Genomic DNA, 11,158 nt, shown 5'->3' on the forward strand with positions numbered 1-11,158 from the left:
TGAAAAAGAAATGAAGGACACAATAGCAAAGATCAACAAAACTAAAAACTGGTTCTGTGAAAAGATAAACAAAATTGATAAGACATTAGCCAGACTCATCAGGAAAAAAAGGCAAAAGACTCAAATCAACAGAATTAGAAATGAAAAAGGATAAGTAACAACTGACACTGCAGAAATACAAAGGATCATGAGAGATTACTACAAGCAACTATATGCCAATAAAATGGACAACCTGGAAGAAATGGACAAATTCTCAGAAAAGCAGAACCTTCTGAGACTGAACCAGGAAGAAATAGAAAATATAAACAGACCAATCACAAGCACTGAAATTGAAACTGTGATTAAAAATCTTCCAACAAACAAAAGCCCAGGACCAGATGGCTTCAGAGACGAATTCTATCAAACACTTAGAGAAGAGCTAAGACCTACCCTTCTCAAACTCTTCGAAAATATAGCAGAGGGAGGAACACTTCCAAACTCATTCTACAAGGCCACCATCACACTAATACCAAAACCAGACAGAGATGTCACAAAAAAAGAAAACTACAGGCCAATGTCACTGATGAACGAAGATGCAAAAATCCTCAACAAAATACTAGCAAACAGAATCCAACAGCATATTAAGAGGATCATACACCATGATCAAGTGGGGTTTATCCCAGGAATGCAAGGATTCTTCAATATATGCAAATCAATCAATGTGATACACCATATTAACAAACTGAAGGATAAAAACCTATGATCATCTCAATAGATGCAGAAAAAGCTTTTGACACAATTCAACACCGATTTATGATAAAAACCCTGCTGAAAGTAGGCATAGAGGGAACTTACCTCAACATAATAAAGGTCATATTTGACAAACCCACAGCCTACATCATTCTCAATGGTGAAAAACTGAAAATATTTCCTCTAAGATCAGGAACAAGACAATGTTGCCCACTCTCACCACTATTATTCATCATAGTTTTGGAAGTTTTAACAACAGCAGTCAGAGAAGAAAAAGAAATAAAAGGAATCCAAATCGGAAAAGAAGAAGTAAAACTGTCACTGTTTGCAGATGACATGATACTATAGAGAATCCTGAAGATGCTACCAGAAAACTACTAGAGCTAATCAATGAATTTGGTAAAGTAGCAGGATACAAAATTAATGCACAGAAATCTCTTGCATTCCTATACACTAGTGATGAAAAATCTGAAAGAGAAATTAAAGAAACACTCCCATTTACCATTGCAACAAAAAGAATAAAATACCTAGGAATAAATCTACCTAAGGAGACAAAAGACCTGTATGCAGAAAACTATAAGACACTGATGAAAGAAATTCAAGATGATACAAACAGATGGAGAGATATACCATGTTCTTGGATTGGAAGAATCAATATTGTGAAAATGACTATACTACCCAAAGCAATCTACAGATTCAATGTAATCCCTATCAAACTACCAGTGCCATTTTTCACAGAACTAGAACAAAAAATTTCACAATTTGTATGGAAACACAAAGGACCCCGAATAGGCAAAGCAAACTTGAGGAAGAAAAACGGAGCTGGAGGAATCAGGTTCCCTGACTTCAGACTATACTACAAAGCTACAGTAATCAAGACAGTATGGTACTGGCACAAAAACAGAAATATAGATCAATGGAACAAGATAGAAAGCCAAGAGATAAACCCACGCACATACGGTCACCTTATCTTTGATAAAGGAGGCAAGAATATACAGTGGAGAAAAGACAGCCTCTTCAATAAGTGGTGCTGGGAAAACTGGACAGCTACATGTAAAAGAATGAAATTAGAACACTCCTTAACACCATACACAAAAATAAACTCAAAATGGATTAAAGGGCTTCCCTGGTTGCCCAGTGGTTAAGAATCTGCCTGCCAATGCAGGGGACATGGGTTTGAGCCCTGGTCCGGGAAGATCCCACATGTCGTGGAGCAACTAAGCCCGTGCTCCACAACTACTGAAGCCCACTCGCCTAGAGCCCATGCTCCACAACAAGAGAAGCCACTGCAGTGAGAAGCCTACACTCTGCAAGGAAGAGTAGCCCCCACTCACTGCAACTAGAAGAAAGCCCGCACGCAGCAACAAAGACCCAACACAGCCAAAAATAAATTAATAAAATAATAAATTTAAAAATAAAAAGAGTCCAATCTTCCCCACTCATAGCCAACACAGTTAAATAACTGTCCCTCCCACAAGAAAAAAACCTGGAGAGGATGAACAGAGAGTCTCTGGTTGGGGAACGCTAAGCACAGTGAAAGGTGGTGAGGCTAAGGTGAAAATAGGGACATGTGGCACACTGGGTGTTGGCATGCACACATCCACGCCAACCTCCACTTCAGTCCCTTCCTATACTCACCCAGAATCCAGCAGCTGGTCTCTTCCCTTCAGTCGGGAGAACGGGGGTCTTCCCTGCAGAATCTGCCTATGTCAAAGGAAAAAATCTAACGGCATTGCTGTCAGGAATTCCCAAACGAGAAACTCTCAATGTCAACAAGTCTATCCAGAGTTTCCAATCAGCCTTTTAATCCTCTACTCTTAAATATAGTGTGGTGGCTTTTAAAATGACTATACCGGGACTTCCCTGGCGGCCCAGTGGTTAAGACTCCACGCTTCCTCTGCAGGGGTCACAGGTTCAATCCCTGGTCGGGGAACTAAGATCCTGCATGCTTCTGCGGTGCAGCCAAAAATTAAAAATTTTTTAAATAAATAAATAAAATGACTGTACTGTTATTGAAATGTGGGTCTCATTCATGTCCCCTTCAATCTGAGCCAGCTTTGGTATCTTGCTTTTAACCAATAGAATGCAGTGGAAGTAATCCTGCCTGATTTCTGAGGCTAGATCAAAAAATGCTATGCTGCTCCCATTTTACATACTCATAAGCCACCACATAAGAGTCTGCAAACTCAGAATGCCAGGCTGCACAGTATCACTTATGTAAGGACGCTTGAAAAAAAGTTGAACTCATAGAAACAGAGAGTAGAATAGTAGTTTCCCGGGGCTCAGGGGTGGGGAAAATAAGAAGAGTTTGGCAAAGATCTGAGGACCTAATGTGTAACTTGGGGACTATAGTTGATGATACTGTATTTCTTTTTTCTGAGGCTGTGTTGAGTCTTCATTGCTGCGAGCGGGCTTTCTCTAGTTGCTGCGAGCCGGGGCTGCTCTTCCTGCGAGCTTCTCACTGCAGTGGCTTTTCTTGTTGCGGAGCATGGGCTCTAGGTGCACGGACTTCAGTAGTTGTGGCATGCGGGCTCATTAGTTGTGCCACGCAGGCTCTAGAGCGCAAGCTCAGTAGTTGTGGCGCACGGGCTTAGTTGCTCTGCGGCACATGGGATCTTCCCAGACCAGGGCTCGAACCCGTGTCCCCTGCATTGGCAGGCGGATTCTTAACCACTGCGCCACCAGGGAAGCCCAATGATACTGTATTGAATAATTGAAATTTGTCAAGTACAACTTGCGTGTTCTCACCACACATACACAAAAAAGGAAAATCTTTGAGGTGATGGACGTGTTTATTAACTTAATGGAGAGGATCCTTTCACAATGTATACTTATATCAAATCAACATGTTGTACACTTTAAATACATTACAATTGTATTTGTCAATTATATGTCAGTAAAGCTGAAAAAGAGTGGGCTAAGGGAGAAAGGATAAACACACAGATTCATGGAACAGAGCTGAGAAACAGATACACACAAATAGAGCCAATTGATAGTTTTAAATAAACTTTGTTTTTTGAAACTGTTTAACGGAAAAATTGCAAAGACAGTTCAGAATTTCTATATACCCCACACCCAATTTTCTCTATTATTAATGTTTTATAATACTGAATATGGTACATTTGTTAAAATTAATCAACCAATATCAATACATTAATAGTAATTGAAATCCATACTTTATTTAGATTTCATTAATTTTAACTTAATGTCCCTTAAGTCATCTTGGTTCCTTAAGCTCTTCTTGTTTTTTACCAGGGGAAGGGGGGGAATTTGTTTGTTTTTTGCTTCTTTGTTTTGGAACCTACCAAATTCTCATCCTTCTCTGTAATTTAACCCTCTTTTTGAAATTTCTTTTGGATTTCTCCCTTACAAATCATTCCCGTTGCCATCACCCTTGGGTTTTAAAATATTTATATTAGGGGCTTCCCTGGTGGTCCAGTGGTTAGGACTCTGCGCTTCCACTGCAGGGGGCACAGGTTCAATCCCTGGTCGGGGAACTAGTATCCCATAAGCCGCATGGTGTGGCCAAAAAAAAAAAAAAGATCATAAAATATTTATATTAGCACCTTAAGTACTACTCCACTCACTTTGTCCTACTTATTCATTTCCTTCTTGGCCTCTGGGTTCAGAACTTCTGAAGGTTAGGAGGAAGCAGGGGACCTTTCCTTTTACAGGACATTGGCCATTTTTTTGACTGTTTCCACAGGCATTCATATTTCGTATTTCCTACCTTCCTAAAAGATCTTCCTACCCAATCTTTCCCTCTTCCTTTATGTTCCGCGAAGAGTGTACAGTTTTATTCTTCCGAAAAATGAATTTGATCTTTCTTCTCCCACTCCCCTAATCCACTTTCTTTGAACATCAAATTCTCTGTCTGGATGTATATTTCTGTCAATGTTTCTATCACATTTCTCCTCTCTGCCCCTCTGCCCCAGGTGAGGCAATCTCTCTAAAGTCCTCTAACACATTGTGTTTCCCTCCCTCGCACACTTAGAAATGACGTCTCTGCTTTTGAATGCTGCTTTCTCCCTGCAGTAGCTTTCCTGCCACTCACATCAATTTCTTTTTTTTCCTTTTTTTCTTTTGTATTTCTTCAAATTGAAGTATAGTTGATTTACAATGTTGTGTTAGTTTCAGGTGTATAGCAAAGTGATTCAGTTATACATATTTTTTTTTCAGATTCTTTTCCCTTATAGGTTATTACAAAATATTGAGTATAGTTCCCTGTGCTATACTGTAGGTCCTTGCTGGTTTTCTATTTTATATATAGGTATGTGCATCTGTTAATACCAACTCTTCATTTATCCTTCCCCCCCTTCCCTCTTTAGTAACCATAAGTTGTTTTCTATATCTGTGAGTCTATTTCTATTTTGTAAATAAGTTCATTTGTATAATTTTTTATTCCACATATAAGTGATATCATACGATATTTGTCTTTGTCTGACTTACTTCACTTAGTATGATCATCTCTACGCCATCCATGTTGCTGCAAATGGCATTATTGCATTGTTTTTTATGGTTGAGTAATAGTCCATTGTATATATATATAAATATATATATTTATTTATATATAAATATATATAAATATATAAATATATATATATATATATATATATATATATACACACACACACACACACACACACACACACACCCCCACACACACCACATCTTCTTTATCCTTTCATTTGTCAATGGACATTTAGGTTGCTTCCATGTCCAGGCTATTATAAATAGTGCTGCAATGAACATTGGGGTGCACGTATCTTTTTTTGAATTAGTGTTTTCGTTTTTTCCAGATACATGCCCAGGAGTGGGACTGCAGGATCATATACTAACTGTAGTTTTAGTTTTTTAAGGAACCTCTATACTGTTCTCCATAGTGGCTGCACCAATTTACATTCCCACCAACAGTGAAGGAGGGTTCCCTTTTCTTTACACCCTGTCTAGCATTTATTATTTGTAGACTTTTTGATGATGGCCAACACACATTAATTTCTATCTTTAACTCATTTTACACCTACTGTTTGTGCCACACACTACTATTACTCACTACACTATACTATCCTGGTCTCAAATAGTGCAATAGTTAGCACTTGGTTTTATCAGAATACAATGACAGTTGGCTTACTCTTCTTTTGTCCTCTAATTGTTTCAAGCATATATCTTACCTCTCCAGCCAGATAGCAAATTCATTTTAAGAAAAGGGGGACTTCCCTGGTGGTGCAGTGGTTAAGAATCCGCCTGCCAATGCAGGGGATAGGCATTCGATCCCTGGTCCAGGAAGATCCCATATGGCACGGAACAACTAAGCCCGTGCGGCACAACTACTGAGCCTACGCTCTAAAGCCTGCGAGCCACAACTACTGAGCCCACGTGCCGCAACTACTGAAGCCCGGGCGCCTAGAGCCCGAGCTCCGCAACAAGAGAAGCCACCGCAATGAGAAGCCTGCGCACTGCAATGAAGAGTAGCCACCGCTCGCTGCAACTAGAGAAAGCCCATGAGCAGCAAGGAAGACCCAACGCTGCCAAAACTAAATAAGTAAATAAATACATTTTTTAAAAAATTAAGAAAGAAAAGGGACTGTTTCAGAAGTTCTTATATCTCTTAACTCAATATACGGTCAGATAGTTGATTGTAACTTTTAACTCTTGTCATCCTCATTTACATTGGTTGGCAAACAACAAAATATTTAAACAACTAAAATATTTAAAAAATTAGTTTAACAAGATTTTTTTTTTGGTGACAGAAATGGTGAATTATTTATTATTTTTCTCTTCCAGTTTTATTGAGATATAATTGACAAACAGTACTGTAAATTTAAGGCATATGGCATAATGACTTGACTTACACACATCATAAAATGATGACCGCAATAAGTTTAGTGAACATCCCTCATCTCCTATAGATATAAAATTAAAGAAATTGGAAAAAATATCTGTGTGATGAGAACTCTTAGGATTTACTCTCTTGACAACTTTCATTAGATAACATACAGCCGTGTTCATTATATTTATCAGGTTATACATTACATCTCCAGTACTCTTGTTATTTTTGATAACCTTGACAGTTTTGAGCAATACTGGTCAGGTATTTTGTAGAATATTCCTCAAATGAAATATGTCTGATGTTTTCCTCATGATTAGACTGGGGATATGGATTTGAGGAGGAAAACTGTAGTGATAAAGTGCCATTTTCATCACATCGTATTAAGGGTACATATCAATCACATGACTTACCAGGGTTGATGCTAGTTTGGTCATGTAGCTAAGGTGATGTTTGCAAGGTTTCTCTAAAGTTACTTTTCCCCCATTTCCATACTGTACTCTTTGGAAGGAAGGCAGTATGTGCAGCCCTCATTTAAGGAGTTGGGCCAATTGATTTGTTTTGTTTTACAAAGTTGCAAAAGCAATTCAATGGAGGAAAGATAGTCTCTGGACACTTAGTGCTGGAAGAATTGAATATTCATATGCAAAAAAGAAGAAAAGAATCTTGATCTCTACCTCATACTATTAACTCAAAATGGGTCAAAGACCTAAATGTAAGACTAAAACTATGAAACACTTAGAAGAAGAGATAGATGTAAATTTTTGTTACTTTGGATTAGGCAATGATATCTTAGATATGGCACCTAAAGCTCAAGCAACCAAAGAAAAAATGATAAAGTCCAATTGATAAATGGGAATTTTTAAAAACCTAAGGATTTTGTGCTTCAAAGGATACTATTAAGAAAGTGCAAAGACAATCCATAGAATAGGAGGAAATGTTTGCAAGTCATGTATCTGACAACTCTGTTATCCAGAATATATAAAGAACTCCTACAACTCAATATAAAAAGACACCCCAATTAAAAAATGGGTACAAGCACATGAAAACACTAATTCAAAAAAATATCTGCATCCCTATGTTCATCGCAGCATTACTTACAGTAGCCAAGATACAGAAACAACCTAAGTGTCCATCAATGGATTACTGAATAAAGAAGATGTGGTCTATATACACAGTGGAATACTACTCAGCCCTAAAAACAGAATGAACTCTTGCTATTTGCAACAACATGGATGGACCTTGAAGGTATTATGCTAAGTGAAATTATTCAGACAAAGACAAACTCTATGATTTCACTTATGTGTGGAATATAAAAAACAAACAAACATACAAACAAAATAAAACAAAAATAGATACAGAGATCAGGTTAGTGGTTACCAGAGAAGAAGGGGTTTGGGAGTGAGACACATGGGTGAAGAGGGTCAATTGTATGGTGATGGATTGTAATTAGATTTGTGTTGGTGATCACTTTGTAGTATATACAGACGTTGAATTATAATTCTGTACACCTGAAACTTACATAATAAAAAAATGGGCAAAGGATTTGAATAGACATTTCTCCAAAGAAAATAAACAAATGGACACAAGACACATGAAAAGATAATCAACATCATTAGTCATTAGGGAAATGCAAACCAAAACCACAATGAGGGACTTCCCTGGTGGTGCAATGGTTAAGAATCCACCTGCCAATGCAGGGGACACGCGTTCGAGCTCTGGTTTGGGAAGATCCCACATGCCGCAGAGCAACTAAGCCCGTGCGCCACAACTACTGAGCCCGCGTGCCGCAACTACTGAAGTCCACACACCTAGAGCCTGTGCTCCACAACAAGAGAAGCCACCGCAGTGAGAAGCCCGTGCACCACAATGAAGAGTAGCCCCTGCTCGCCGCAACTAGAGAAAGCCCACATGCAGCAATGAAGACCCAAAGCAGCGAAAAATAAAAAATAAAAAAAAACCCACATTGAGACACTACTTCACACCCACTAAAATGGCTATAATCCAAAAGATGTATAATAACAAATGTTGATGAGGATGTGGAAATATTGGAACCCTCCTATGCTACTTGTGAGAATGCAAAATGGTGCAGCCACTTGGTAAAACAGTTTGACAGACCCTCAAAACAATTAAACCTAGAGTTGCCATACTACCCAGTAATTCTACTCCTAAGTAGATAACTAAGAGAACTGAAAACATATGTTAACACAAACACTTTTACATGACTGTTCGTGGCAACATTATTCATAATGGTCAAGAAGTGGAAGCAACCCAAATGCCCATCACCTGGTGAACAGATAAACAAAATGTGGTATATGCATACAATGGAATATTAGTCACCCATCAAAGGGAATGAAGCACTGATACATGCTACAACATGGATGAACCTTGAAAATATTATGCCTAATGAAAGAAGCCAGTCACAAAAGGCCACGCTGTGTAATTGCATTTATATGAAATGTGTGGAATAGGCAAATCCATAGAGACAGAAAGTAGATCAGTGGTTGCCAGGGGCTAGAGGTTGGGATAGAAGTAGAGGTGGGGAAAACAGGAAGTGACTGCTAGTAGGTACAGGGTTTCTTTTTGGGGTGATGAAAATGCTTTAAAATTAGATAGTGGTGTTTCTTGCACAAGTGTGTGATTCACTTGTGCAGTAAAAACTGCTGAATTGTATACTTAAAAACGGAGTTTCATGCTATGTTTTATGCATAGTCTTATGCTATACTTTATGCAATGTGAAATATATCTGAATAAAATTGTTTTTTTTAAGTTCTTAGATAAGATACCAAAAGTACAATCCAAAAAAGGAAAAAAAATAGTGAATTGGACTTTATCAAAATTAACACTTTTTGTTCCGCTAAAAACACCATTAAGAAAAAAAGAAGACAAGTCACAGACTGGGAGAAAATATTACAAATCACATTACTGGCAACAGGGTTTTATTCAGAATATATAAAGAATTCTCAACACCCAAATAAAGAAAACAAACAACCTTGTTCCTTAAAAAAACTCTTGTCATACTTAAATGAGACGGTCATAATCACGGTTATAAACTGATTTATCCAATTATTACCCAGTAAAAAGAACAGATTCTAATTGAAACTATGCAAAAAAATTTTATGATTATGAAAAAAGAGAACTCGGTAAGACATTTTGTATAATATTTAACCAATGTTACCATTGTTCTGAGTGGTTTTGTAGATAAGAGTAATCAATATATATCACTAATCATAACAGAATCATTATTATGTTTTCCTTTACTTATTAACTTATAATCTATATTACAGTCTTTTATGGGATTGCTTTTTCTGAATTCTGAGGGGTCAGCTGGTACAAGATAACTATTTTTGAAATGTCTCATTACAGTTTGAACAAGTTTAGCAGTAAAACTGATGGCTAGAGATAAAGAAAAAAAAACCTATTTGATATACTCATCAGAAATAGAATATTATCCATAATTAAATCAAAGTAGGTTTGTATGGCTCCTGAATTAAGCAGCGCACTTTCATGCATTTGTCTGCTTCTGGACCAAAGTGTCTGCAATCCTACCTCAGTCCTTAAGTACAGGTTGACAGCAGTTGGCAATGTCAGTTTATTCTGGAAAGCCTGGATCTATGGTGCAGTCCTCAACTGCAGCTCATTTGATGTTTCTTCTAGAAGACCAATTACTCTCGGGCAAGCTAGGACCCTTAAGAGGAGGTAATAGTTGGATTAACTCCAGCTATTTTGTTATGTGCCCTTTGTTGTATGTAGTACTTGTTCAGGCAGATTGCGGCTAGTTAGGGGCATAACTTTTCAGACTTAATCACACTTTATTGTTGCACATGGAGCTCTCCCTCACATCTTGAACTGATTCATATTAATATTTGGGGGACCTCCCTAATTTTGTGGAGGAGAAAAGAGAGAGAAAGCCATGTTCTCCAAACTCTAGATTTCTCAGAAGGATCAGAAACTCGAAAAAAATCCAGAAACAATCATTCCCTGACCATCACATACTCCAGCTCCTTCATTCAGTTATCCAAACCAAGTAAGACCCTCTTAAAAGTGTCGATCCATTTGTTATCAATATATAAAACCAGTTTAAAATGTTTCCATCAGTCTTTGTATACATTTTCTCCCCTTACCAAAGGAACCAGAAAGATCTGTGTGCCTGCACTAGATTTTGCTAGTTGAAACATATAATAATAAGCTTTTATGATCTATCTGTCCCCTCAGATTGAGAGACAGAAGGACACAGAAAAAGTTATAGACAAACAAGCGATTGTAAAAGATGAGTTACTGTATCTTGCTTTTGTGAGGAAGAGAGAAGGCTTTTTTTCCCTCTCTAAATTTTCACACATACAAAAGAACTACAAGCTTAGGTTTTACAACTTCAGCTATTGGTCAAAAGGAAATACAGGACTCAGAAACTCACCAGCTCAGCAGTTCCAGCAAACACACACACACCACAATATTTTTCACAGAATTGCACCTCTAGAGGCAAGCAAACAAGCCAAACAGCATAGAGAATGCCAGGAGCTAACAGAGTACCCAATACGAAGAGACAATTAAAAATTATTATCTATCAGATTTTCCATTATCTACCACCTGGCAGATCACCAG

Source organism: Balaenoptera borealis, assembly GCF_965194805.1.
Source record: "Balaenoptera borealis genome assembly, chromosome: 15".
Lineage (NCBI taxonomy): Eukaryota > Metazoa > Chordata > Mammalia > Artiodactyla > Balaenopteridae > Balaenoptera > Balaenoptera borealis.